General features: G+C 35.2%; 1 pseudogene; it reads left to right on the top strand.

Annotated features, from left to right (window-relative positions):
* Positions 1-323: 323 nt before the first annotated feature.
* Positions 324-8627, top strand: part of LOC102834962 — a 49464-nt pseudogene continuing 41160 nt past the window's right edge.

Genomic DNA, 8627 nt, shown 5'->3' with positions numbered 1-8627 from the left:
ATAAGAACCTAGTTTTGTTCCAAAATTTATTTCAATATTTGGATGACATAATAATGGTCCAAACAGATCAAATATTGTATTTTTTCTTTTTGTTGTTGTTGTTATTGTTATTTTGTTTTGTCTTTTAAACATGACAGCAGAAGAAAAATCATGAAAATTAAAACAATTGAGGTTGTAGCTAATTCAGGGCATTTGAACACATATAGACAAGGAAAAGTCATCTAACAGGACCCAGTTTTTAACTTTCTTTTGATGGTAGTGCAAACTGCACTCCAACCTAGGGCAATAGGGTCCGAAAGCCAAACTAACAGTCAATAAATATCATGAACCACAACCAACCTGAATTTGATTACTCAGTGGTTATAGAGGTGAAACCCAAAGCCTCTAAAAAGAATCCTAAGCTTGTGACATTTACAAAACGGTTTCTAAAGACAAAACAGGTATGAAAGGTCGTGACAGCCTAAGGCTTCCAGGAGGTAGGGGGAAGGAAGAGAGAGCTGTTTATCCACAGGAAGATTAAAGGATTCAAAGTTAGAGAGAGCAAAGTTTGTAATTTTTCTGTACACAGTAGAAAATGCTGTTTGTGATGCATGTGTCTACCCTATATTTTCACCCTGAAAAATAAAATGATGTAAAATTGAAATAATTATTTTTGGTTGAACTCATTTTAGTAGGTATGCTTTCTTTCATGGTGGTCATGGTAGTGGTGTACAGTCATGTTGGTTCTGACTCATATTGACTCTGTATAGGATTTTCCAGGCAGTATATCTTTTTAGGAACAGGAAACATCATCTTTCTCCCACCGTGGGGATGATAGATACGATCTGTTGACCTAGTGGTTAGCAGCCCAGTGCATAACCACTATGCAGCCAGGGCTCATGTGACCTCTGAACTCCTTGATGCAAGCACATGAAGAAAAAATAGTGAGAAAAAAAGAGAGAATCTCAGAAAGAAAGGTGACTCCACTGTGTTTATATTCATTATCATAAATTGTAAACTGTATTTACAGTCTGAAAACATCTACTGATAACCCCCTATACTAATACACATATATACACATGCATGAGGGTAAGAAATTATTGTCAAAAACTCATAGAAATCTTTATTAAAGAAAAATATCCAACTCTGAAACGATTGTTTCATGAGATATCTTCTGTCTAGGTCTACACTTTGAAGACTATGGTGAACCCGTGCCAAGCCATGTTATTTTCAGTTGCCTCATAAGCATGTGAAAGCTGGACAATGAATAAGGACCAGAGACTAATCAATGCATTTGAATTATACTGTTTACAAAGAATACTGAACAGTCTTCTTGTTTTGAAAGAAGCACAGCTAGATTGCTCCTTGTAAACAATGAAGACGAGATTCCATTTCTTGTACTTTGGACATGCTGTCAGGAAGGACTAGTTCCAAGGGAAGGACATTATACCTGGTAAAATGGGGGGTCAGTGAAAAAAAGGAAGATGCTCAATGAGATAAATTGACACAGATATAGTAACAATGAGTCAAAATATAACAACAATTGTGAGGATGGCACAGGAGTGGGTAGTGTTTTTTTTCTGTTTTATATTGAGTCTCTATGTGTCAAAGTGAATTGATGGCATCTAACAATTACAACCTACCACCAAAGAATTTTGTGCTTTTCAATGTACAAAACATCAAAATGGCAGTTTTGACATCTTTAATGTATGACTTTTATTTATTCTTTGAGTTTCAGGAACAAAAGTATGTTTGAGGGGCAAGATCAGGGATACAGTGTGGATAGGGTAAAGTTTCTAATGAAATTATCCTAGGATTGCCTTTACTACTCTTGAAGCATGAGCAGGTACATTACTCATGATGGTGGGTGGGGAGAGTGGGGGGATCCTTGACACAACTTTACTGGCCTTTTCTAACCAATGCAGTTTCATTTTTCTTAAAACCTGTTTATAATAAACCCTCATGATTTTCTTGTTTTCTTGAGAAAAAGTATCAAGATTTTCCCTTTGTAATTCCTAAAACCCATCAACAAGCTTTCTGAATTTACCTCTTTGCCTCAAAGTTACCTGGTTCAGCAGATGCCTTCAGAAACCATTATTTGACTGTTTCTGATTGGATCTATCTTTATTTAAGGCATTAAGGAGACTAAGAGAACTGTATTCTTTCTTGAAGAGAAATTGCCTGCTGCCATTTGCTGATTGCTATTGTTATTTTTAGGTTACATCCAGTTGGTTCCAACTCATAGCGACTCTGCACAACAGAACAAAACATGGCCAGGTCCAGTGCTACCCTCACAAATGTTACATTTGAGCTCATTGTTTCAGCCATTGTGTCAATCCATCTAGTTTGGAGTCTTCCTCTTTTTTGATGACCCTCCATTTAACTAAGCATAATGTCCTTCTCCAGGGACTAGTCCTTCCTGATAACATGGCCAAAGTATGAGAAATGAAGTCCCATCATCCTCATTTTTAAGGAACACTCTGGTTATACTTTACAAGACAGATTTGTTTGTTACTTTGAAAGTCCATGGTACTTTCCTGATTGCAGAGGCATGTTAAACACATCTTGTTTGGAATAAACCTGAGCATATTAAATGTGTTCAGCATTTTACTGCTACTGGTTTAAAATAAACCAGATTCCTGAGGTATTTCAGTTCTAAAAACATCAAAGACTGACTTTGAACAAAAATACCAAATTTAAGATTACAAAAAGTCTTGAATTAAATTATCATAGGATTTTAATTAATGTTTTAGCCAGTAAATAGCCATTAACACATTAAATAATTGGCATTTTCTTTTTATTTGATTACTATCTATTTTTATCATTTGTTTTAAGTGCAACAGCCTGCTTTCATTGGATTAATTAGTAATTGTCATGAATATGTAATTTTACTGCATGATTTTATCACTTCTATATTTTTCAAAACAATATCCTTATAATTATTTCCCCAAAATTATATTTGTCCTATTATGTATGTGATGTCTGTAAGTATGTCTTTCATGCACCATACATCAAGTATTATAAGCCTAATAAATTATTGCTTATCATGATATAAACTTACAAATGTCACTCTGATTTATTAATTGTTCTACCCAGTTTATGACAGCTTCTCTTAAGTATTTAGTATCAATTTTGATTTTATATGGAATTATTCAGTAATTAGTATTCTTGACAATAAACAGATATGAATGGATGGATAAATGGAAGGAAAAGATAATGGAATTTTCCCACAAACCTTATGTAACCCATTGTATATATAGACTGCATAGAAGTTGTTTAATTCTAAGCAAAAATACATAAAATAGTGTATTTGGTATCCATAAGAAAATCATGTTTTTCTTACATTCCTTATCTACAAAAGGAGTAGGGTAGTCTATACCCATTCTGATTTCTCCCCAACTGTAAGATTTATGATTTAGGGAAACTAATATAATCATCATTCCATAACCTAATCATCAGAATGAACTTCGCAGGCCAAGTACTAACAAGCAAAATACTTGGAAATGAAATAAAATGTTTCTACTGTGTAAGTTTTTATCAGCTGCTATGCAGTCAATTCTAACTCATGGATAACCCATGTATTTCAGGTGAACTGTGCTCCATAGAGTTTACAAAGCTGTTGGAAACATTGCTTGGCCTATTCTCTAAGGCATCTATGGGTGAATTCTAACACTCAACCTTTCAGTTAGCAGTCAAATGATTAACTACTTGTGCCATAATATTGTTAAACTGTTAAGTGTCATCTAGTCAATTCTGACTTGTGTATTTGAACTGCCTACCTTGTGGTTAGCAGTCCTATGCTTATCCTACAGAGCTATACCAGAACACCATTGTTAATTTACAAGACAGATATTTTATTAGAAATGGGCAATGGCAAATTAAGTTTTAAGGCTAGAGGCATTTTCAGTAAGCATTTGAAATTTGTACACAGAAGTCTAAAACTATTAAAAAGGAGTTGAAAAACTATTTTTATAAAAGAGCTATACTCTAAATAATGAAGCTTACTATTGGCCCATATGCAAAAGCTGTAGTAAAGATGATTAAAAGGAGAAAAAAGGAAACAGTGTTTGCATTCATTCTGGCAATAGAATATGAAATTAAAGCATGGAGGGATTAATGTTTTAAAGCTTGACTTGCAGTGATAAAGCTAAGGTATTAGAACAGACAACATAGCCGTTACAGGATAGACAAGCAAAGAAAAAGCAGCAAATGCCTTAAAGATGAGCAAGTCAACCTAGAATGGAATTACAAAATGATTAATCAATACAAATGAGAAACTATACAAGGAAAGAGAGCTTGGTAAGACTTCTTATGGGACTGAACACTATGGCCGCTTAAAGATAATGAAAGGAAATGGGCAAAGCCAAAGAAATGCTTTCATTCTGCTGCAATGTCATTTGTGAACAGTTTAAATTACCCTAATCACCTCCCCTCCAGCCGTCAGTAGGCTCTGACTCTTTAGTTATTTAAAAAAAGGAGTTTTGGGAAATGAGTTCTGCAAATCTAAGCTGCAAAATAATTATACACACACCGTTTTAGCATTTTAACAATGCAATCCCAAACATTTGTTCTCATTAGAATGCAAATAGACTCATTTAATAATCCCACAAGAGAATTCTACCACACTCAGCTTAAAAAGCGCAATGGTATTCAAAATATTATTAATAAATGCCAAGTATGGAAAAGCCAGTTTGCTTTGCCAACAGCTCAGGCTAGATAAAAGAAATATACTTACATTTCAAACATTTTATTTTCTCTGACCATATTTAGTTTAATTGAAATTTAACAGTTGAACTGATTTGGGACAGACTTCAAAAAAGGAAAAAAAAAATTAAATTCAAGGTGACAATACCCTCTGTCTAGCGCATAAACTTTCTTACTCATCACAGAATCACAGCTTGTCATGCAAAGCAAAGACATCCATTTATCCTGAGTAGTGTCTAATTTCATTACAGTAAACTGTTGCTAATTGTCTTAACATGTGGTAGACAGAAGACAGTTTAGAATTTATTTTACCATATGATGCAAATTTAAGGAGCTCTGGTAGCGTAGTGGTTAGGAATCGGGCGGCTAACCTCAAGGTCAGCAGTTCGAAACTACCAGCTGTTCTGTGGGAGAAAGAGGAGGCTTTCTGCTCCCATAAAGATTTCCAGCCTCAGAGATGACTTCATGGCACATAACAACAATAACAAATGATAAAAATTTAGAACAAACCCTCAGAACTTTTCAAGGTGAGCTTTTGTTTGCAAGATTTCTTGTCTTCCTTTTTTTTTTTTTAATTTTTGAACTTTTTATAGTGGCTTAGCTGAAAGATTACAGAACAAATTAGCTTCCATTCAACAACCCATGCACATTTTGTTTTGCGACACTGGATGTAGTTTCCTTAACATAACAGCACTCTTCTCACTTCTTCCCTGGATACCCTGTTTCTATTTTTCCTTCTTTCCTATCTCTGCTTGCCTTTTGAGCTTTGTTTTTTAGTAAATGTTACCTCTTTGGTGTTGTATGGTTTGTTGTTCTGAGGACTATTTTCCTAGTGGCTATTATTGTTCATTTTATTGTCGTTGTTGTTAAGTGCCATGGAGTTGATTCTGGCTCATAGCGACAATGTATAAGGTTCCTGGGGAATGAGTTTGAACTGCCGACTTTGCGGTCCAGTGCTTTGTCCACTGCTACACAGGACTCCATTCACTTTATAGGTCTGTCTATTGTTTGACTAAAAGTTGGTCCCTAGGGGTGGATTCACTTTCAGGTTTGAAGGGTGTCTAAGGGTCATAGTTTCTAGGATTCCATTAATCTCTATCAGAGCACCGAATGTGATATTTTCATCATTTTGAATTTCATTCTATATTTTTTTCTCCCACTCTGTTCAGGATCTTCTATTGTGATTCTGATCATAGTGGTCAGTAATGGTAGCTGGGCACCATCTAGACTAGACAGACACTCTCCAGTCTCCACTAAACCCATTTTAACACAGACCTAATGGGTCAGAGTAGAACTATACTATAGGATACTGGTGGGCTAATGCGTCAGACTGCAAAGTCATTTGAACTGCAATGTTGGTGGTTCAAGCTCACCAGCTGCTCCTTGTAAACCCTACACAGGGTCACTATGGGTCAGAATCGACTCGATGGCACTTAACAACAACAACAACAACAACAATCCATATAAAGCAGATTGCTGCATCTTTCACATGTGGAGTGGCTTGTTGGTTGTTGATTGTTATGTGTCGTGGAGTCGTTCCGATTCATAGCGACCCTGCATAGGTTTTCTGAGGCTATAACCCTTTACAGGAGCAGAAAGTCTCATCTTTCTCCAGCGGAACAGTAATTTTTTTTTTTTTTTTTTTGCTGAGTGTTTGGGTTTTTCTATATATAGGATCATATTATCTACAAATAAAGAGGTATTTACTTCTTTGCCAATTTGGATGCCTTTAATTTCCCTTTTTTTGCCTTATAGCTCTGGCTAAGACTTCCAACACAATACTGAATAGAGTGATGATAAAGGTTATCCTTGTGTGCTTCCTGTTTGCAAAGGAAATGGTTTCAGTTTCTCTCCATTGAGAGTGATAATGGCTGTTGGTTTTGTATATGTGCTCTTAGTTATGTTGAAGAATTTCCCTTGGATTTCTACTTTGTTGAGTGTTTTTATCAGGAATGGGTGTCCCACTTTGATTCTGTATCCAGACATATGTACTGTACAGATTTTTCCACGTGTGTAGCAGAACCTTCCCTGGGGGTTTCTATTCATTCGCTAGACAGATTAAAAGAAAAGAATGAAGAAGGAATAATGAAAAGATAAAAAAATTATACTTGCACCTTTATCACTATAGATCTGTCAGGTTTCCGCAATGGTTATGCTTTCGTGACCTTTGTCTGCTCACTCCCTTTCAAAATGGTTTTGGTGGGAACCATTGGCTGTCCTAAATCAGAAATCACCCTTTTCCTTGTTTGTGCTCCAAATCTTACTCCCAGTCAGCACCCAATCCACTTATTTATCCCTTTATATGAAGTTCAGAGTTCCAGGACTGTTCTCTGAATTTGTTTCATCCAGTTTTCCATGTTTTTACTGACAGAGGTTTACACAGCTTTTTGTCTAGTCTTCCATGAAGCCCTGCCTCCCCTCCAATACATTATTTGATTTCTTGACTTTTGCTTCCATGATCATGAGAATTCACGCAAAATAAAATGTTTGGCAAGCTCAGTCTTTTTTCTGTTTATCATGATGCTATTTATTAGTTGCTATAATTATTATTATGATGCTATATAACCAGCTATAAGGATTTTCATTTCCTTTAAATTGAGCTGAAATCAGTACTGAAAGCTGTAGTCTTTAATCTTCATCAGTAAGTATTTCAAGCTCTCCTTGGTACTAACAACTAAGTTGTTTTATCTACATATGGCAGATTGTTAATGAGTTAACAGATACCACATTTTTCTTCCTATAATCCAGTTTCTCAGAGTATTTTCTCAGCAAACAAATTGAGTAAATATACAACTCTGATGTATAGCTTTCCTAATTTTGAACCACTGAGTACCCTTATGTTCTTTTCTAATGACTGCTTTTTAGTCTATGTAAAATTCCTCATGAGTACAATGAAGTGTTCTTGATATCCTAGTCTTTACAATACTAAGCATGGTTTCTTGAAGACCCTGCAGTGGCAGATCATTCATATTAACTTGCAACAAAACAAAACAAAAAAAGATCTTGTTCCTGTGCAACTTACAACTCAAGAGTACGTACAAGTAGTCATAGAAACAATAGCCAACACCCCGACATGTTAATTTGTTAACCTTAAACAATTATGACTGAAACATTAAAGTTAAGCAAACTCTCTGATAGATGGGAGTTAATACTACAGATTAGCTGGACACAAGAGCAGAACACTTTAGGAATATGCTTGAAAAGTTATTAACAAGATCACACTAGTTGCTTTTCTCCAACCATTGTATTACTATCAAACATTGACTTTAACCTACCCTTTGTATTAATTTAAAAATGTTTATTTCCCATTTTGCATGATATACTGTGCAAAAAGGAAGAAAAGAGGAATGATCAGTGGTTGGAAAACATGGCCTTGGTGATAGAAATGATGCTGGAGGACACATGATTTGTTTATTTCAAATACCTTCTTTAGACAACATAAAAGATGAATATACACATGAATCACACCAGATAGAATACATACAAATCAAATTAACTACATCTTTGCAAAGAGAAGATGGAAAGCTCCATATCATCAGTGAAAACAAGACCAGGGCAGACTGTGGAACAGACCATCAATTACTCATATGCAAATTCAAACTGAAGCTGAAGAGAATGAAAATAAGTCCAAAATACGACCTTCAATATATCCCAACTGAATTTAGAGCTCATATGAAGAACATATTTGATACATTAAACACTAAAGACCAAAGACCCAAATATTTGTGGGATGATATCAAGAACATTATACATGAAGAAAGCAAAAAGGCATTGAGAAGACAAGAAAGAAGGAAAAGGTCAAAATGGATGTCAGAAGAGACACTGAAACTTGCTCTCCAGTGTAGAGATGCTAAAGCAAATGGAGGAAATGAGGAGGTACAAGAGCTGAACAGAAAATTTCAAAGATCAGCTTGAGAAGATAAAGCCAAATATTACAACAAAAT

The sequence above is a fragment of the Chrysochloris asiatica genome, unplaced genomic scaffold (genome assembly GCF_000296735.1).
Source record: "Chrysochloris asiatica unplaced genomic scaffold, ChrAsi1.0 scaffold00073, whole genome shotgun sequence".
Classification (NCBI taxonomy): Eukaryota; Metazoa; Chordata; class Mammalia; order Afrosoricida; family Chrysochloridae; genus Chrysochloris; species Chrysochloris asiatica.
Note: the sequence above shows the minus strand (reverse complement) of the source record. Positions and strands in the feature narration are given on the sequence as shown.